Raw genomic sequence first — 21,720 nt, 5'->3', positions numbered from 1 at the left:
CGCAATCTGTCATTTTGAAATCTCGATTCTGTTTCTGAAAAATCTACCTTCACAAGAATCTAACTTTTGAACCGCACGTCCTTTAACTGTCATTTTGAAGTTAAGATCCTAAGCTTTCTAACAAACCTAAAACGAGATTCCAATTCCTTAGTTTTTCCGTAATCGCGTTTCACGCATGCGGAAAAGTTGCCGCGAATTGCATTTTGGTTAAATTTCACCACATGTCAAAATAGCGGTTTCTTGTTTTCAACTGCTGAATTTTGTTTTCAATCTGATAATCATTCGTGAATCATTGTTAAGTGTTGACCTGAACCAATCCAAAGTAACTCTCACTAATTCTGAATCCCATTTAGCGAATTAGTCATTTTTAGCATTTTTCCCTTTCATTGTCAATCACATTCACAAGCATATTGACCTGTTTTAAAATCATACCTGTTCTCTGTAAGCTGGCTGGGGGGAACTGGGATTGAACTGCATTATTAATTGTATTCCTGAAACCTGTGTGCCCTCATTTCCATCTCTTCATATTGCATAGTGGGGGGAGTGAGTAGTCACAGGGGAAAAAGTGATTATATTGTCTTTTGTGACAATATAATCATATCAAGTTTATTTCTGTGTTGCAATTTTCCTATCTGGCATTTCCTTGAACCCATACAAAGTATTCTCTGCTACCTTATCCTTCCTATTCCTACTCCTAAGTGATTAAACAGATTGTTGATATTGTAATATTACCGCTGATCACCGTTCATATTCATAAGTGTGCTATTCAGATATTCTATTAATAAAAGTGTGATTATATATATATATATATATATATATATATAATTGTTTGATTCTTCAAATAAACCTTTTAATTTGCAAAACAAACCTACTTCTTGGCTCAGTGAGGTCAGGGAGATCCAAAGAGAGGGGCGTTATATAAGGGTTCATCATCCAGATTTAAAGAACTTTTGACATAAAAATATATAAATAAGGGTTTCCAGTGGGCATCCCATACTAGGCATTGACTTAGTTGGAATGCTAGATTGAAGTCACTTACAGCCAGTTACATAAATCACCTTGTTAAAGAAGAGGCCTGCTAGCATGAAAAAGAGCAAGCTAGCATTCTGCCCTTCCTGCATGCCACATGGAGGGAAGGCTATTTTAATCCAAACCGGACTCCCTTTGCCTGCAGGGCTGTCCTACTCTCTTTACTGCTGCTTGCCTGCCTCCCCTTCCCAGCAGTCCTCCACACGCCTCGTGTTGCTGCACCTCCCGTTTTTGGGTTAGACAAATGCCGGACCAAGCTTTTTTCCTGGTAGTGGGGGCGGGGGGCAATGAAGAAGCAGCCTGCCTTAGAACATAAAAGCCAGGTCTCTGAAGGACTGAAGGGATAAAAGTAAAGCTGAAGCCGTGCACGGCAGCTTGGTGCACTGGCAGTGAAGCGCAAGTGTGTTTTGAGTGTGGTGTCTTAAGCGCTGTAGAAGGGCATGTGCTCCACTCTGGTTTCCCATCTTTGAAGCAAAAGCCAGACTTGAAGACACAGCCATAATTTTGGAAGCGACTCCCCCCTGACACACCCCTTGTATGGTTTTGAAAACGAATGCAATAGCAAGGGGAGAAAAATCATTCTTGCATTTTTCTGTACCTGTATTCGTTTTCTTACCAAAAAAAGTCTGCAATGTGAAAATAAAGGTAATTATGCAAGGCTGAAAATTACTCCACTAAAATCTATGCCATACCTATTTTGATCTAGGAAAGAAGAAAGCCTGAGCTGGTTCTGACAATTGGATATAGTGACTGTTAAGATGTTTCCGATTTTAACAAGATATGCATTCACCCAATTTCCACATCAAAAGATGGCACTCATTTAACCAGCATCTCTCCATTAAGGCGCATGTGGGGAGTGTGGTCTCTGGGGCAGTCTATTACTTAACTCTTTGCTCACCTGCAGCCTTTAATTTCTCAGGCTAGTGCAGAAACTCTTGCAAGAGCCATAGTCGGCGTCAAAATAGACTACTACTGTAGTCTCCTGACAGGCACCAGCCAAGCTGAGATCAACTGTCTCCATGTGATTGAAAATGGGGCTGTTAGGGTAGTTATGGGCTTAGCGAGACGCGATCACGTCTCTGCAGCCAGAAGAACACTGCACTGGCTCCGTGTGGAGGCGAGAATTAGATATCGCCTCCTAATGATCACATTCAAGAGCTTATTAGGAACCATGCCCTGCTATCTGAAATAACTAGTTACGATCAAGACATCCCCCAGAACACTCAGATCTAACGAGTCAAAAATGCTGGTCATTCCCTGAAGCAGATCAAAAAAGGCAGAAAAGGGACCTTTGCTGAAGTAGCCCCCGCTGCCTGGTACAGCCTTCCCTTGGACCTTAGGATGGAATCCAAACTTGAGCCATTCAAGGAAAGGCTAAAAACCTGGTTGTTTGACTAATGCTGTGACATTGCTCCCCGTATTCTCAGAGGCTCTGGGTCTTTTTCTTATGTGTCCATGCGTTTTTATTTTTGTTATGTCCACGCCATCATGCCTCCGGGTCCATTGCCGTGCAATACAAATACACTAAAGTAAAGTAAATTGCTGAAAAAGTTGCTACTTTTAAAAACTGCTGAAAGATTTGTATATGCTTTATTTTAAGCTTTGAAATTAATTTAATTCTTGGAAAAAGCTCAGTGGGTTAAGAACCTGCAGCAGAGCTCAGTGGAGTCATGAACCATTTTACAAAGTGCACACCAATAACAGAATGATCTGTTGCAATTTTTAGAAAGATTGCTGTTCTAGGAGCAAGAAAGTTTGAAAGCTAGTTTAGGCACATCTAGCATGAAGCTAGCGCTTCAAAAACCTTATCAACCTTTTAGAGGAAGGCCAGTCATACAATGCCACCAGATAACATGTTCATCAGAATCCAATTCATGTTGTCAGATGAGCCAGGTATACTTGCAACTCACTTTTCTGTGTTCCTCTTAAGTATATCCTACAACAATGATATAGATGGCGTGCTCCCTTAAACCATAAGCAGACCCCACCACCCCCACCCCCTATCCCGGCAACATATTGTTTGCATAGTTGTAAATAAAGTCTATCCCCCCCAAACGTGTGTACAGTTGCAGTCCGCCTTTCTTGTTTATGGCGAAAAAAGTAGACAAACGTTTGGCACACTGTTATAGTGTACTTATTAGCCTTCCATATGTTGTAGAATTACAACTTTAATAAATATGCTTATATATCCTTATATGGAATTTGACATTGGTTGTACAAAGGTAACTTGTGTGTGTGTGTGTGTGTGTGTGTGTGTGCATATATATATAAAAAATTATAACTAGTGATAAACATGTTGCGGATACCAATGCCATATAAGGAGGTAAACATGGTACACGACTGCTGTAAATAAAGTTATGATTCTTATGACCACAGTATTTATAAACCTTTCATGTCTACATGTTCCTTTTTAAACTTGTATATGTTGCGGTTGCCTTTCTTTTGCCAAATCATAATAGACATGGAACCTTCATGGGGTTCCACAGGACGGTGTGTATATAGATGAAATTGTTGGAATTGCACTAACAGGAGGGCATTTACTTGAAGGAAAAAATTACTTACCAGGAAACATACCTGTTGTCCTGGAAGTCCTTCACTTCAGAATGGCGACGAGCTAAACACCTCAAGGCCCTTCTGCTTCTTCATACGGCTCTTCATCCTGTCGGCGCCTCGCCACTTCTCTTCTGCCTTCATTGGATGTTGCCGTCTCCCTTCACACAGCCTGTCAGTGGTACCTTTCCGACGCACCTACGGTGTCCAGTACTACTTCGGTGCCATTGCTGTCCTCTGCTGAGTAAAGGACGCAACGTCACCCCACCACCTGATCGCAGGAGGCCTAATCCGCCCTCAACGGGTAGCGCTGCCTAGCGACATATCAGGCAGCGCTCCACTCTGAAGTCCTGCCTCCTTCTCCTTATTGGCTGTTCCTTGCTCCCACGGATCGGAGCCCCTTGTCCCCCTCTTTGACCAGCCACAGCTGATCCATGGCATTCAGCAACCTTTCTCACTTCTTCCCTGCGAGGACCGACCTCCACCTTTGGCAAGCACCGAGCGACTGATCTCCTCTTTCCTCATCCAAAACTGCTCCCTCAGCTGTGCAAGGACTTTGCAGTGCATCTCCTTCAAATGCTGAGTGACACTTCCACAGCATAATGTTCTGGCAGCACAATAACTCCCAAGAAAACCATTACCAAGTACAGTAATTTCTTTTTGTCGTAGGTCTTAACCACTTCAAGTGCTGCACTATTATAACCACAGTACTGTATTTATACTTACTGCACATACTCTTATGCACACTGTTCCTTGATAATCGTTATTATTGCTGGGGCCATTTATTGAATGCATGTGTTGTGCAAACTGAACAGTAATTTTCATTTCTCCTGGGCCTTCACTACAGGCAGTAAGTTTACCCTATGCTACCCATTTCTGTATGGGTACTTAATGTGATTGCATGTGCTCACAAACAGCCCATCCCTGTATTCTTTGGTGTACTTGTTTAACCTTGTGTTTTGTGCCCCTTTGCCATCTGCTTCCACCTCCCACGCAGTGGCATCATGTCCAATCTGCCCCTGCACTTTCTACCCTTCTCATGCGAACCAACTATCCCCTGGGAAAACTGGAAAGAAGATTTTATATATTTTTACAGCTATACATAGCCCTAATTTTAACATTGTGAGACGTAGGGCCCTACTCATGCACTGTTTAGGTAGAAGGATCTTGAAAAGTCTCCCTCATAATCTTATATGATAATCGGGCTGGCATTATGAGAAAGTCACTATTGTTTTACAGCGTTAGAACATCATTACTAGGGAACACTCCAAAGATGAGTCCATTGAGGCTTTCATCACTGCCCTAAGGGAGCTAGCTAAAGCTTGCAATTTTGGTCTCTTTTATAATGAACGTGTCAGTGATCAATTCATGTTGAAGGTCAAGGAAATTAAAATAAGATAGGATATTTTGGCAAAAGGAACCCCTCTCTAGAGGAAGCCTTGGATATTTTGGCAAAAGGAACCCCTCTCTAGAGGAAGCCTTGGATATTGCTAAACGTGTTGAACATATGCTATCTTGTGTTAAACAATTAGAAGCTGAAGATGGAAAGGATACCTTGTGTCACATCCTCACAAGAGACAATACGCAAAAGAAGTCTGTCATTAAAGGAGATGACAAAAAAAGCATCTTCCAAGTCTTCCTTCACTGTCAGGTGTTCAGTATGGTGGTTCCTCCCACTTAGCAAATAAACCCTCCTGCCCTGCTCTCAATGCAGTGTGCCAAGTGTGGAAGAAAAGGTCACTTCACAAAATGTCATAATACAGTAAAGAAGGTGGTCAAGGAAATGTCTGATAATGCTGAGAATGTATCGCAGGAGCATAACTCTGAGGAAGAATCCTCTGAAATAAGGTGGTCTGTGTTTAACCTTGATGTTCCCAGCAAGTCTGTTGGTAAACCTCACTCACTTGTTTTGATCAAGGATACCCCCTGTCAAAATGCTTATGGACTCTGGCTCAGATTATTCTATCAACAGGGAGACCTGGCAGTCTAAATTCTCCAATATCCGCCTCAGGCCTTCACTTGTAATGGCCAGTACTTAAGGTGGCTCATTGATCACCATGCTGTTTCAGTGGGACATTTTGGTTAAGATGTTTTTTTTACTGGGCGTATATGCACAAAATTCAGCTCCACCTAGTTCTGCCATCCCCATCAATGGGCTTCAGTCAATGCTTGTCCCTCACTACATTCAGGTCCTAGGTCTGAATGATCCAATTTGAAAGTAGTTATGGGGGTCAGGTGGCAAATGCTAAAAGTTGCCCTGCCACTGGGCAGATGTGTGGCCAGTGCCTAAAAGCAAATCACTTTGCTGATGTCTGCAAGGCAACTGCTCCGGCAATGTCCATAGTTAAAACCACGATGCAGCGGGCAAGGATTGTGAGGTGCTTCCCAGACAGTGACTCCCAGTGAAAAGACTGGCATTGCCGAGTATTTACTCAACTGCTCCATATGCAGCCAACACACTCTACACGATCGACCGCCTATGTGCGTTGTGGTAATTCATTCAACAACCATGCTTCTTCTCATTGACACATAGGTTTCGGTCAATGTCATGGTATCTTCCCACTGTCTATTGCTAGATCTCCATACTCCACTGTGGTCTTAAAGTTTTAAAATCTTCACGTATAGGGGTTTACTCCATTGCCTATGAAGTGTGCGTAAATCACGCAAGAATTCACGAGCAGTTGCAAGTTCAAGCCACATTTTCTGATGACCGAAACAAAGCCAACCCTTTGCCAACCTTCATGGGCTGTTATAAGCAGTTCCCCTTATTTCTTCACATATAACATTTGACAATACTTGGACGAAGAAGAGGCAACTAAGAACAATGAAGACTACACTCTTTTACCACTCTGGTACTGGTACGAGGAAGAGCTGAACTGAGAGGGCCAGGCATGTCACGTTGATTGTGGTCAGGCAGGGCTAATTGTACATCAGGCTGCAGGTGTACAAAAGGAGTCCAACGCAGCGGCAAAGAGTGACCAGGAGAGCAGCTGGGAGTCCTATTGGAGAAGCAGGCCGAGACGCTGTGTTCTGCAGAGAGATGCGGTCTATGGAAGTGTGGTGTGGGAGCTGAGGTGCCGTGGAGCAGACCGAGCGTTACGAACTGAGCTGTGTAGAAACTGGACCCCTGATTGAAAGAGCAGACGGCTGTGTGACACGCACTGCTGAGAAAGCTGTGAACACGACCAGTGAGTTTCTAATCGGTGAAAAACCCAGTCCGCAAACGTTTGAACTTTTCTAAAGAAATACTTAGTATCGGAGTGGCCTCGTTTTTGCTGAAACACATTTTCAAAGGTCCCCGAGTTAAACCCTTGTCAGCTATTGAAAATCAGCAATACTTTGTATCAGAGTGGTCACGTGTTGAAGAAAAATACGTTTTTCGAAGTCTCAGTGCTGGGGATTTAGTTTGAAGGTAACTACAAGATTATTAAACAGCGGGTTGAGTTTAAAAAGTGTTATAAGAACAACCCATGTTTATTGAATGCCGAACTGAGTGAACATTTTACCAATACGCAGAACTGTTATGTATGGAGTTAAAAAGTGAATAGAACTTTAGTTTCAAGCAAAACCAATATATGAAGAATACTAAAATGGAACTTTAACTAACAATGAACTTTAAATCTAACTAAAACCATTGTATCCTGAGCTCTAATGTGAATGGAACTTTAACATGGAATCAAAGAGGCATATTGAATACGAAATTCTGTGAAAACGACCCATGACAGATATATTTTGAAAGCAGAATTAACTGGAACCCTGAAGTTGAACCTAACGCAGTCAAAAATATTTACATGAAAACCAACCATACAAAGAGGCTGCCAATGTGGCAAAGAGCCCTAAGGAAACAAAGGATATTGTGTGGTACTGAAAATAAATCTTGGGGAAGGAAACCCTGAGACTTAAAACATGTACTACCTTGAGGGCGGCGTCTCAATGTGCTTTTTTATATTTTTGAATGTTTATTTTAAACCAATGCTTGGTGACAACAGTATACATATCAAGAACAACAATTTTCTGAGGGTTCCCCTGGCTTCCCAATCCCCCTATCCCCCGCCTGTCTACCGAGGCAGGCCCGAGTTTCACTGGAGAGTACCTTCTGCCCCAAGTCCAGTCCCCTCTTCCCCCAATGACCAAGACTCTCCTGACCTCCAGGGGTTTATGCGTTAAGTCTGGGAAGTTCTGATCGTAGTCCAGGAAGGGGGCCCAAGTGTTCAGAAAAAAATGTATGGATACGGCTGTGGCTGTCGTCACTTTCTCTGCGATCAAGATATCCCACAAACCTCCCCCACCACAGGGACAGTCTTTCAGCTGTTTTCCAGGTGCAGGCGACTGATTCTTCCAAGAGGCACTGGGTCAGTAGCTTAGCTCTTTTCCCAGATCTCTGGTAAATTCCCGGGGTTGGGGCCCCCAAGAGAACAGGTTCAGGTTCCAGTGGGAATCTCTTTTTGGGTAATATTTTCAATGATGGCTAGGCATTGTCTCCAGAATAGTTGCACCTTAGTACACAACCACCACATGTGGAAGAAGGAGCCTGGTTGCCCGCAGAGTCTCCAACAGGAGGGGTCCACGGCCCAGTTCATGTGGTGGAGCCTGAGAGGGTGATAATACCAGCGCAACAAGATTTTGTACGCACATTCCCTGTTAGTAATGCAGGAGGAAGACGAGTGTGTCCTTGTCCATATGTCTACCAACTCCTGATCCTCCATGGGGTGACACAGATCCGCCTCCCACTGTGCCATGTATAAGGTCCTTGAGGCGAGAAAGTCCCCCAGGAGGCGTTTGTATAGGGTGGATACCCTTCCCTGTGCCGAGAGCCCCTGTAGAGTCAGTTCAAGGGAGGTGGGGATGCGCGTTGCAGCTTGACTGGTTTGGGGGTGAGAGCACCAGTGGCGTAGTTGAATGTAGGAAAATCTGTCTGTTTAAGTTGAAAGGCCTCCTTACATTATTCAAATGTGCAGTGTTGGCCTCCCACGAAGAGCTGGCCCAGAGTTTCAAGGCCCCAATCAATCCAGTTTTAAAGTTCTGGGTCTGAGCCCTGGGGGAGAATGCCGGGTTATGAAAGACTGGGGAAGAGGGTCTCGGACCCCTTGGAATCTCCCTGCGTCTCGAGGCCCAGTCCCATATGCGCAGGGTAAGTTTAGTGGAAGATAGCAAATGTTCCCATAGCTGGTGCAGTGGGGGGTGGGGCATGTGGAAGGAAGCACAGAGGGAGAGACAAACGACTGTTCCACCTCCGCCCATCTCGGACGTTCAGAGGCCATCGGCAAGCATGGGTGTGGGCTAATTGTGCTGCCACCTGGTAGCTCCGCAGTTCGGGGACCCCCAGCCCACCTAGTTTAGCGTTGTCCACCATTGTTTTCTGGGAAATCCTGCGCTTTTTGCCTCTCCAGATAAACCTTAGCACTCTCTTTTGCAACTGTTGGAGTGCGGGGAGAGGAATTGCGACGGGCAGGGCGGAACAGGCGTATAGAAACCTGGGGAGGAGGTTCATTTTCCATGCTGTGATGCGCCCCATTAAAGAAATGTCTTGTGATGACCAGCGTTCCAGTTTCTTCTCCAGTTCTTTGAGGAGTGGGGGAAATTTGCTTGGTATACGTCCCTTGGGCTTGCAGGGATGTGTACCCCCAAATAGGGAATTGTGTGGTGGCTAAGGGGAACAAGTGCTTTCCTCTCCCTTGGTGTGAGACCTATCCCCAGGGCCACAGAGTTTTCAAAGTTAATGGCAAAACTTGTGAAAGCTGTCAATTTCCGAGAGCGCTTGCCCAAGCTATGTGCCAACCTCAGTAATGGTTAGCAGAACATTGTCGGCATAGAGAGCTATTTTGTGTTGGGAGGACCCAATTTGTAGGCCCTTAATGTTAGTATTTAGTCTGATTCTTTGGGCGAAGGGCTCCATGACCAAAGTGAACAGTAGTGGAGATGGAGGACACCCTTACCTAGTTCTGCATGTTAGAGCAATTGGATTAGAGAGAGAACCATTAACCCTGAGAAGGGTCCTCGGGGATTTATAGTTGGCCAGGACCATCTTTCGGAAAGCTGGTCCAAAGCGAAACGCTTCAAGGGTAAGGTGCATAAAAGCCCAATCTACTTTATCAAACGCTTTTGTGGTGTCCAGGGCCAATGGGGCCAATTTCTGGGAATCTTGGGAGGCAATGTCAATCAAATTCAGGGTTCTACGAATGTCTCCTGCGGATCTGTTTTTAACGAAGCCAGTTTGGTGGGGGGGGGGGGTTAATAATGTCAGGCAGCACTTGTGACAAGCAGTTAGCTAGAATTTTGGAATAGATATTAGCGTCGATTTTCAGCAAGGTGATTGGTCTATATGAGGCGTTGTCCTTGGGATCCTTGCCTGGCTTGAGCAGTAGAATGGTAATCGACTCCTGCATGGAGGGGGTTACAGAACCTGATTCCCTGAAGGAGTTGAAAAGCTTGACCAAGGAGGGAATCAGTTGGTGCCGGAAGATCTTCTAGAATTTAATAGAGAATCTATCGAGGCCTGGGGCTCTGGATTCAAGGGACTTCAGCGTCCACCTCCTCATCTGATATTACCGTCCAGGCTTTCCCAGACTGGGTCCTCCAATTGAGTGCGTCCCGCCATCCGCAGGTAGTCTTGTTGTTCGCCTAGGTTCCGCGGTGGAGCGGCCATTACCTCCGTCGGATGAGCTGCTGCTAGCCGAAGTTTCTCCTACTCCGCATATTGTACCACACTCTGATGGTCACATAGCCCAGTAATTATATTTCTCCTCTTCGCCTTGGCCAGCTTTGCCACCAACAATTTGTTCGCTTTATTGTTCCTGACGTAGTAGAATTGTTTAGATTTTAGCCAGCAGGAGTGCTGTCTGGTCTGCGTAGTGGGCTTCAATCTTTTTCTGGGCGACGCAGGTGGCTCGCTGGGTTTTTGGGGACCAGCCCTTCCGCTTATGGATTGCCTCCGCTTCTTGAAGTTCTTCCTCAAGGACCTGGCGGGCCTGTTTTCTGCACCTGTGATATACTATTCCTTGAGCAATCAGCTCCCGCCGAATTACCGCTTTCATGGCATCCCATTTTTATTCCTGGCGAGGTGTCACCATTGGGGTTTTCTTTGTAGAAATTCTGAATTGTTTTAGCAATTGTGACGCTGAAGGGCATTTCATTGAGCATGGGATCATACAACGCCCATCTGCAATGTGGGTTCGGAGTTGGATCGTGTGCTCGAAGCGCTAGGGTTACAGGGATGTGAACAGATAGAATTCTAGAGCTGGTGGATACTCCTTCAACATAGGCCAGTGTCTGTGGGGATGTCAATAGAAGGTCAATCCTCGAAAAGGTTCTGTAGGAGTAAAAAGGGAAATCTGTTTCGCTGGGGTGGAGTACTCGCCATGCGTCCACCGCATCTAGGGTCCTGAATAGGTGGAGGAGACTGACTGTGAGTTTAAAGTCTTTGGAGGTGGAAGGATGCGCTCTGTCCTTTGTAGGATGTGGGACCCCGCTGAAGTTCCAACCTATCACGATTTGGCCTTCCACAAAGGGGGAAAGAGCATCGCCCAGAGACTCGTAGAAGGTGGCTTGTCCTTCGTTGTGGGCATACACTGAGATAAATTAATACTGCTGTCCTAGTAATAGGCATTTGACCGCTATATAACGGCCCTCAGGGCATTGTTTTGTTTCTAGAATGTGGGAATTAAGCCCTTTTGCAAAGAGACTTGCTGTTCCCCTTTTTTTTTTTTCCATGCCGCCAGAGGCCAGAAATTGAAGCAGGAAATGTCTGGTGCGTAAACGCACACAATCTGCCGACAACGGGTGGGTCTCTTGTAAGAAGGCCTCTGCTGCGTCCTCGTTCTGTAGTTTCTGCAAGGTGGATTTGTGCTTGGCAAGGGAGTTAAGCCCTCTAATATTGACGGAGATGAGCTTCAAAATTCGGTGAGTTGAGACGGGCTCAGAGGCCCCTGCAGAGTCCGGGCAGGGGGATGGGGGCATCTGAGGATTAATCAGCATTCCGGGGTATTATTGACTGGGTGCCACCCTGCAATTGGAGTTTTAACCTCACCCTCCAACGGGAGGCTGGAACTTTAACCGTTCGGGGGGCCGAGAATTTGAAATCGGCACCTCCCCTGGCCAACTGGGCCAACCCTGTACCCTCAGCCAACCGGGCTGGGGCAGGGGATGCAATCTGTGATTCTTTCCAAGGACTCTTCGATGACATGTCCCCTGGAAATGGGCATGGGCCGTGGGAAGCCCGCCGCTCATATTCGTAGTTCCCTGTTTCGGTGTTGAAGTCTTGCCAGTGCTGCTCATATCTCTCTGAGGGGCGAAAGAGTTAAGCTCCACCAAGCCGAGCCCGAGCAGCTCCAGGAGTTGTCACCCAGCCTTCACCGCCCCGGGACCCAGTGTCCACCGTGGGTTTGACAGCACATCACAGCATTGCTGCCAAAATAAACGTATATGCGGGCATTCGCACAATATTTGGAAAAATGTTCCTTCTACATTGCGGCAGCGCAAACCGTTGGGTTCTGCCACCTTGCCTCAGCGATACAGAGCCACTCTCGGGTAGTAGGTTCTCTGTAGTATCTTTAATTGCACCAACCGCAGCCTAGTGGAGATGGCGGTTTCCCGTGGGTACATTAGGATCTTAATCCAGTCTTCTGCCATGATATCTCCCGCCTCCCTCTCCCATTTTGTCTTCAGGCTTTACAGTTCTGGTGTGGCAAAGGAGGTGATGGCACCATACCCTGGTGACTATAGTATCAATTCGTTCAATGACTGTTAAATTCTATAGGAGTACAGTCAGGCATATTGGCTAGGGCTGGTAAGTGCTGCTGTAATGCATGTCGAAGCTGTGTATAGTGATACCCCTCTGTTATTGGGAGATTAAACATCAATATTAAGTCTTCAACGGTTTTAATATTCCCCTCTATCACATCTCCTACTTTATCTATACCACACGCTACCCAGATTGGCCACTTGGGCAGCTTATTCACCTCGGATATGTTCCCATTCTCCCACAATGGCTGCAGTGATGTAACTTTCTTCTCCCAACCTATGAGAGCATGTATCTCTGCCCAGATATGAGGTGATTGTGATAGCATCGTTCGTGGGGTGGCGTGGGCAGTTTTGGTACAATTTTATGTCGGGTGATGCCCTGACGTGTGGTAGTGTTGTCAGCATGCAGTGCGTCATTGACTACCGACATCTGGCTAGCCCAATAGTACCTCTGTAGCCGGGGCAGACCAATACCACCTTCCCATATAGATCTTTGCAGTGTAGGAAGTACAATTCTCGGTTGCCCTCCACCCCATAAAAGTTTCCTGAGTGTACTATCTATTTTCTAGAATGTTTTCGTTAGTATGTATAGTGGAGCATTTTGTAAGACATACAGAAATCTCGGGAGTGCTAGCATCTTAAATAGAACAGGCCTTCCTAGGAGTGTCGGGGGCAGGGACATCCAGTGCTGCAAATCTCTCGCGAATCTCTGCTATGGGTTTTAGATTGTCAGGCATGTATTTACTGAGATCATTCGTGACTCAGATACCCAAATATCGGAAATGATCTTTTACCACCTTTTAGGGACAGGACATTGGGATCTCATCCTCTAATTCATGAACCGGGAACAGGATTGATTTAGTCCAGTTTACCTTCAGTCCACTGAAGGCTCCATATTGTTCCAGCAATTGTGTCACTACCGGGCTCGCCACCTCCAGGTTTTTTAGATATATCAGCAGGTCATCTGCATAGAGGGAGACGTTGTCCTCCCACCAAGATGGACTTGGGGAAACCTCTCCATGTCTGTTTATCCCTCAGCAGCACAGCCAATGGCTCAATTGCCAAAGCAAATAGGAGTGCACATAGGGGGCAGCCCTGTTGCGTTCCTTTCCCCAGGGCAAAGGCCCGCGAAAGCCAGCCATTGACCTTAACTTCTGCCATTGGGAGACTATAGAGCAGTTGAACCCAGCTCAGAAAGTGTTCACCTAACCCCATCCTGCGCATAATCTCCCATAGTTCTTCCCAATATATGGAGTCGAACGCCTTTTTGAAATCAATTGTGAGTAAAGCTAGTGGATCCTTTAGGGTCTGGGCACGTTCTAGCGCTAGATGTAGTCTGTGTATGTTCATTCTCGTGGACCTGCCGGGCATAAAGCCACATTGGTCTGGGTGAATCAGGGATGATATGAACCTATGCCAAGGCATCACTAATATTTTGGCCAGGATTTCTGCCTTGCTGTTAATAAGGGAAATCGGTCTGTACTAACTGCATTGGTCCGGTGGTTTGTCCTCCTTGGGTATCACTATTAAAGTGGCTTTTCTGAGGTCTGCTGGAAAACTGCCCAGAACCTTGGCCTGGTGATACATATTGAGAAGATGTGGGGCCACTTCGTTACCGCCCATCTTCTTCCAGGTCTCAAAAGGGAAGCCATTTGGACCTGGTGTTTTCCCCGATTTGGAGCTGCGACATGGCTGCTAGCACTTCCTTTGTGATTTCTGCCTCTAAAATGGCATTTTGTTCATCGCACCGGGTGGGGAGAGTAACCTCGTCCATTATAGAGGACGCAGGAGGGATATTAGGGGCTTGGTACAGTGTCTCCTAGTATCTTGCAAATCCTTCTGCAATATCTGCGTCGGTTATAAGCGGATCAGCATCATCCAAGTTAATCATTCTTAGCTGACTGTGGCTCTTGTCTTGACGCTCCAACCATGCTAACATCTTCCCTGCCCTGTCTCCAGTTTCATACATTTTAACATGTATCGCGTTATGGGCCTGCTTCGCGTTGTCTAATGCTACATTTTGCAATTGTTTTTGGAACAGGACCAAGGCTCTGTGTGTGTTCGGCTGATCTCGGGCAAGATGGGCCACCTCCACCTGCTTAACATTTGCCTCTGCCTCCTCTAACGACTTTAGGTGTGCTTTCTTTTGTGCTGCATTCCAGGAGATGATCTCTCCCCGGAGTACCGGTTTGTAAGCTTCCCAGAGTGTCAATGGGTTGTCCACTGACCCTTCATTTAGTTCGAAATATGTTTTGGTAGTAGCCTGCATGCGTTCAATTAGTTCTGTAGAGCCTAGCTAATAGCTGTTCAGTCGCCACACCGGTGGAGGCATTGATTTTGAGGTTTCGATAGTCATGAAGAGGGGAAGAGTGGTCGGAGATGCCTCTCGGGAGAAACTCTGAATGAGTTGCTGCATGTATTACAGGAGTCAGCAGAAAAACATTATCTAATAGTGACAGTGAAGCGTGTGTTCCGGAGTGGTACGAGTATTCTCTTTTTGCCGGGTGTCGATCTCCCCATCCCGGAGTCCGAACGCTTCAACAAATGTGTCAGGTTTGGTGCGAGTATTGGGGTCTCCATTGCGTATGTGTGTGCGATCCAGTGTCGCATCAACAACCTCGCTGAAATCTCCCCCCATGATTAGGATTTCCACCGTGTCATTGATTAGTATCGGACATATGTCGTGTATTAGTGTGGCTAGCAATGTAGGTGGAGAGTAGATCGCCAGCAGGGAGATTGTTGTATCCCACAGTGTGCCTGTGACTTATATGAACCTTCCTCCAGTGTCTTGTTAACTTCAATAAGTTGAAAGGGAGCCTCTTGTGCACTAATAAAAGCACCCCTTTAGTGATGCCTGCCTGCAATGCTGTGCGATAGTTGGTGCGTTTGAAGAGGGTGTTGTTTGTGCCCGCCAGATAGGTTTTAGTTAGGATTACATCAGGGGTATGTCTGTTTAGGAATTGCAGCACCATTCTCCTTTTCAGACCGTTACCCAACCCATTGACGTCCCGAGTTAGGAGCTTTAGGGCCCGATTGGTTGTAGGCACGAGCAACGGTCAAATCTTACAGGGTACGTATAATGTGTTGTATTTATCCGTCGGTGCAGAGTTATGATGAAGGTGTAATTGTTCGGTTTTGTTAGTGTGTGTATGTCTCTGCAAGTTCCTCTAACCTTCCCGTCTTACAACACGCATTCCAAAACTTAAAACATAAACTTTCCCCGCCCCATACTCTGTTCGAACTCGAAGCATCTGTCGCCCGAACTTTAGTCGGAAGACGGCCGTCTACTCGCTTCCAACTGGAATTATAACATCAATAACACCCACTGGGAGCAATTCTCCCCTCGGACCCTCGCTTCTAACTAGACAGCTAACAAACAGTGAATACGAATTAGAGTGTCAATCTAGATATAAAACACCAACAATTAATACTCTAGAGTTGCTGCCTGTAGATAAGGACAGTCAGGCAGTTATAGAAGAGCAGATGAGGGCAGAAAGAAAGCAGTGAGGGAACGGGGAAGGGAGTGAAATGAGAAAGTGAAGGGGAAAGGAAAGGGGTGGGAGCAGATGGGGAGGGACTCGTCTCCAAGCTCTGCATTTGCGCCGTTTGTTTGAGGTTTCCGTGCTAGTTTGGTATCATACCACAAAGAAGTGAGTCCAAGAAACTTTACTCCATTGATTGCACTGTGGTCATCCGCCATGTCATAGCGGGGATCGTAGCAGGTTAATCGTTCATCTCGGTCTGCTGCAAGTTTTGGGGCGTCTAGCCCATGGGCCTCTGGGTTTCTCCCAGGGGGGGGTCGGTCTGGTCTGGGCCAGGATCTGCCTCCCTTTCTTGTTGGTCTCGCAGTTCAGTCGCCTTCGATGTGTGCCTCTGCCCATTTCCAGGCCTCTTGTGGATCGGTAAAGTGCACTGTGATCTCCTTGTGATAAACTTTGAGTTGTGCTGGGAACAGCAGCCCATATTTCACATTCATGAGGGCTTGTTGCCTTTTGAGTGGTTCAAATGATTGTCTTGCTCGTTGCACCTCCTGGGTGTAGTCAGGAAAAAATGCAATTCGGGACCCCTTGTGGGTAATGTACCTTTTGTGCGGGACATTTGAAGAAGCGCACCACTGTCCCGGTAGTTCAGCAATTGAGCAATTACAGTTCTGGGTGGTGCGCCTGGAGTTGGTCTACCCAAGGGCATCCTGTGGGCTCTTTCCACTGAAAAGAATTTGGAGAAGGAGTGAGGCGCAAAGATGTCCACTAGCCATTGTTCTAAAAATAGTTCCATGCTGGGCCCTTCTCCCTCCAGGAGTCCGTTGCAGCGCGATATTCCCTCTCCCTCATGCACACGGGATTCTAGGGTTTTCAGGCGGTTCAAGGCTTGTGGTAGCTGCTGGTTGATGCCTCTAATGTTGTCCTCCGCTCCAGAGGTGCAGTGTTCCGCCTCTCTTGTGCGGGAGGTGAGCTTTTGGAGGTCATGACATAGAAAGGAGACATCCGCTGCAATGCTGTCCATCTTGATCTCCATGGCGAGAGCTGGCTATAGCGGCCATCGCGTCCCGTAGCGAGAGGGTTTCTTCACCAATGGGGGAATACGGTCGTACCGTTTGGCCTGCCAATACCGGAGTATTGGTGATCGCATAGTGATCCATGCTACTCTATGTGGATGTTTTCCATTGTTTATCTTGCCCATTGTGCAGCTTGTTGGATCTCGGGTTCTATTGATGTAGGGTTAGGTCTTTGTCATATTCAATACCTTGTCTGGTTGTGTCATATTCAATACCTTGTCTGGTTGTGTATCAGTTCAGAGTTGTAGCCCACCAGTTCAACAGTTTCAGGTATACCCAGCTAGTGCATTTGTACACTGTGATTGCAGACCACCAACTCCACCGCCAGCACCCAGTATTTGGCTCGTTTCACAATGTCAACTTTTCTGACCGGCTGTCATGATGCCTGCCCCCGGAAGACCAGACCAGGCCAAGCAGCCCCGGAAGCAGGCATCATGCCACTTGGAGCATGCCCAAAAGCCCCAGTTAGGGGCTGTTTGGGTGCAGTCCTGGCACCTATGGCGCCAGGCTCATAAAGATAGTCAGTCCTGGCGCCATGGGCGCCAGGCTCATTATTGATAACTTACCTGAAGCAGACCATGCTGCATACTCACCTGAGGCAGACCATGCTGCATGAAGACTCAAGCCAAATGAGGCTTAGGAGGGACTATTTTACTGAAGGGACTATTTTGTTACTTGGGTGGGGCTGTGGAAGAATACTTACCTGGATTCCAAGGCTATTTAAACCACGCCCGGACAGCCACACGTGCTTCGCGTTATTCTGCTTGCTGCAGCGTAACGCTCACCGTGTTTTCAGCAGCTCCAGTCTTCAGCCATGCCCGCTTCAGTCCTGGGACTCCTGAAACAAGAAGAAAAGAAGGATAAAGGTTAGAACAGGAGTTTTAACTTTAATCCTTACCTGAATCCTGATCCATTTCGCCACGGAGCTGAAAGACAGAAGTCTTTGAAGCATCGCTTCGCATTCCTACGGCGCCGCGCTGAACTCACCAGCTTGGCGGTACTTCGGCATTCCATCACGCTCTCTCCATCTCGCGGCCACCCTCCGACACCTAAGGAGACAAAGACAGCAAGGTGAGCAAGGGGACTCTCTAAGGCTATACAAGCTACCCCCAAGGACTTACCTGATTTACCACGGGGGGTACTCACCTCATCTCGGGTCAGCGCAGTTAACTCTGCTTCATCGCCGTACCCCAGCCCCTAAGGGGAAAACCACAATAGACTTACCTGAATCTTACCAATTGCCATTTGGAAATCTTCGAGTGGATTAATCGGCAACCTGCAAGGAATCGGACAGAGTGAAGATCAGACATTTGAACTCTTATGAACAATTGGACTTTAGAGTCAATACTGGAACTCACCAATTCCTCTACGCCAGTGAAGAAACTGGTCATCAACGCGCCCCTGCGGTCGACGCAGGATGGCGAGCTCATCCTTCCAAACCATCAGGTGAGACTAAGGAGGGGACATCAAGAGTGATCTGTGGGAAGACAACGGTAGTGGGGAAGGTGGGTTGACACTCAATTCCACGGGTGGTTAATTACTCTTGTCCTTTGCAGAAGAATATTCCTGCGAGCCAGACAAACTAGGCAGAGCGGGCCAGTCCAGTCAGTCATCTCGGCGCTACACGTCACGCTGGTGGAAACAGCGGCCCAGTTCCGGTCGACGCCCCCGTGGGAACCAGGTGAGCGTAACACCGTTTCCAGTTCCACCCCCCTTTGAGGCCCTAAAAATTGGCGTAGCACTGCTATGGGTACCAGGTAAATTCCCCTTCAGTATCAGGTGTCGCAAGCCAGAGGTGGTGGGGGCTCGGAAGTCCTGCTCTAGTGGTCTTATTGCAATGCCCTTCGGATGTTGATGTTCACTGCATCAGGCCACCGGCCGTGGACCCACGGCCCCTCCTCTGGTCCATTGCCATTATGTTTTGGGCATAGAGGGGTCGGTGCCTTTGTGAAGCTGTGTATCGCCTGCCCCCAGACCTCTCGATTCCCACACTCAACAGTCTTTTAGTAGGTCAGTTTTCGGAAGGATTTTGGGCACAGAACATATTACAGGCATAGTTTGGAAAGCCCAGCCTTGATCCAGTCGCAACCTATCTCTCGCCCAGCACTCCAGTACTTACGATCGGATTCAGTGAACAGCTCGTTTCACCAACAGTCAACACTCTCATGCATCCAATGGGGAAGGAATGAGCCACCACATCGAAATTCTCTTGTCACTTTGCCTTAAGAGTGTGTGTCTCAGCAAAGCCCTCGGATTCAGTGACATGCTTACAAGTTGTTTTCATGCAGTATGGCAATTATTTGTCCGGGGAGTCTCGTAAGAGGAAGCACTTGTGGCGTGCCTTGGGCGTCTGTGCCATGTTCGTACCATCCAGTAGGCTCACAACCTGCTTCCCCCACATCATGCGGGTGGCAGGCACGCGGTGGTGGTCCCCGCTGGAGGCGACCCCCACCGGGGACACGCTCCGGGTCAGATGTATTGCTGGGTCGGATCCAGGCAGGCGTGTTTTGAGTGTGGTGCAGTTGTTTGGGCCGGTGCACGACAACCTTGGGTGTCCGTGGCGGAAGCACAGGCCATCCCGCTGTTCATCGCAAATACTCGGTCGGTCGCGTAATTGCAGGACCGGAGGTCCTCAGCGGGAGCCGCACACCCAGCCAACCTCCTGTATGCTGCGTTCCGCCTCGGTCCTTTCCAGTTGCACAGTGCTTCTCCCAGCGGGGCCCAGGCACCTCACATGTCGCCCGGGGCCAGCATGGTGCGTTAGCTCGAGCGGCTGAAGGAGCAGCCTGCGCCGCTTATCATCGCTTCAGTGCCGCCACTCGTCTCATTAGCGGAGGTCGTTGGCGTTATAGGTGGCCACCTTCACCTCCTCCGACAGTCGCTCCTCGTCGGGTCGGTGTCTCCCGAGTTCGTCAGTGCCAGGGGCCAGCACCAGGTATCGTGGGATACGTTGGCATGCAGTTTAGTCGCCCGCGCAGATCCGGATTCAGGATGTATTCACCAGCTTTTGTCTATGCACTCAGGATGTATTTGACAGCATCCAACTACGCCGCTGCAGCAGGAATCCGCAGTGCCGGCAAGGCCACACCGAGTGGCTGCCTGGTCACTACGTTCAGTTGCCGTCTGGCATTTTGGTGCCTGCACGGATGAAACACAGGGGCTCAGCAACTATCTCTGTTTCTTAGGCAGCTAGCAGAGTAGTTACGGCTAACTTGGTCTGCAGGAGCTCCATGCTCTATGGAGTTGGCAAGTGCCTTCCATTGGGTTCTCCAGCACGAAAAACAGAATATTTGTACAGGTTATAGTCGGCGCTTGCAGGAGCGGTCGGAGCTCACGTCCTCATCGTTCGCAAGCAAGCCACGCCCATCCTGAATTCTGCCTTGATGTCCACCATAAAGGCTTGAATATCCTCTTTAGTAGCCCGACATCCCCTATCATCCAGAGCTTTCTGAGGTGCGAGTTTGGGGGGTGGAGGGGGCTTCTTTCCCTTGTCTGCTGACAGCAGCATTGTGGCAATATATCCGAATGTTTAGTAAGTTTAGACTGCTTAGACATAATTGCCGCTGTAAGCTCGAATGGGGAAGCTTTGTGGACACCAAGGCAAGGGCGAAGGGCTAGTTAGGACGGATCAGCCCCCTTTTTTGTATGCAGAGGGGCCTGACCTATGCTCCGGCTTCAATCCGTCTAAAAATACTGTGTGAAGCCTGTGGGGACCTAGCCCCAAGGACTGGCGGGTTCCCCCTGCCGCCATTGAAGAGGCCGGCAGGCCAAGTATTGCACCAGGGGTGGAGGGGGCGCCCCAGGTAACGGAGATGGGCTCCTGTGTGGTCCGGAGCCGGGGGAGGGTATCCCCGTGATGAACACTCCTCCATTTTAATTCTTTTTTAAAACATTTTTATTGTAATTATTTTTTTGGTGCATAGGCACCTTTACAAATTGTTACAAAATCAGATAAACCAACCAAAAAATTAACATAATACCTATTTAAACACAACACTTCCGTTCACCTATAAAAAACGAAAACAACAATTTTCTACATAAAAAATCTAAACAACCTTTTCTCCTTCACTGAGCTATGAACAAATGATAACTAAAATACATAGTCGATCACCATTGAAGCAAATGAGATGAACAACATTCTTAGCATAGCATTAGACTGAATGTCTGGTAATGAAAAACATCTGGCCTTCCCCATTCTACAATCTTCACCTCAAAATGTGGAATCCTTTTGTGACAATATTGTTTGAGACGATAATCGGGTAATTAGTTCGGGATTCAGTTCATTCCCTCCGAACCTCTGATTCTGCTTCAATATATCGTACAAAGTGCACAGTTGCTAAAATAATAGCATTACTCTTGCCCCACATGCATCCAATCCATATGAAATTTCTAGCTAAAACAGTGTTTGCATTCTCAATCATTCAACATATGCAGTCCGATTTCCTCAGTGTGGACAGAAGAGGAAGAAATGTTTTAATAGTTTCATTGGCATCACTACAAAATCGACATGTCATATCACAACTCAGATTTTCATTGTTAAACCAATGTTTCGTCCGTGTCTTTGTGTGCAGTAAATCCAAGCGGAATCTCATATAGATGTTACGAGATTCATTACATGGAAATAAAGTCAAATATGGGAGACCAGGATTTTGCTTATGTCTAAATTTCACATATTCTGAAAAGGAACTATAAGAAGAAATTGGGTCCGGGCTGGCAGCCCAATCATTTAAAACATTTCTTTTTTTAGCAAGCCCCAACTGCCATTTGAGATCCCCAGGCTGCATATTAATCTTGTCTAGTAATTTAAGCATGCATTGTTTGAATTGAAAGATAGACACAGACTGACC

General features: G+C 47.2%; 1 protein-coding gene and 1 long non-coding RNA gene across 3 annotated transcripts in view; one reads left to right on the top strand and one right to left on the bottom strand.

The window, feature by feature from the left end:
- The window catches only part of LOC138516029 (uncharacterized), a 300,011-nt gene extending 295,958 nt beyond the window's left edge, over positions 1–4,053 (bottom strand). The window contains exon 1 of the long non-coding RNA XR_011282209.1: positions 3,592–4,053. This is a non-coding gene — a long non-coding RNA (uncharacterized lncRNA). The remainder of the gene's footprint in view (positions 1–3,591) is intronic.
- SLC44A1 (solute carrier family 44 member 1) overlaps positions 1–21,720 on the top strand; it is an 889,643-nt gene that overhangs the window by 377,731 nt on the left and 490,192 nt on the right. The window lies entirely within an intron of this gene.

Source organism: Ambystoma mexicanum, chromosome 6q, assembly GCF_040938575.1.
Source record: "Ambystoma mexicanum isolate Mex_15411 chromosome 6q, UKY_AmexF1_1, whole genome shotgun sequence".
NCBI lineage: Eukaryota > Metazoa > Chordata > Amphibia > Caudata > Ambystomatidae > Ambystoma > Ambystoma mexicanum.
Note: the sequence above shows the minus strand (reverse complement) of the source record. Positions and strands in the feature narration are given on the sequence as shown.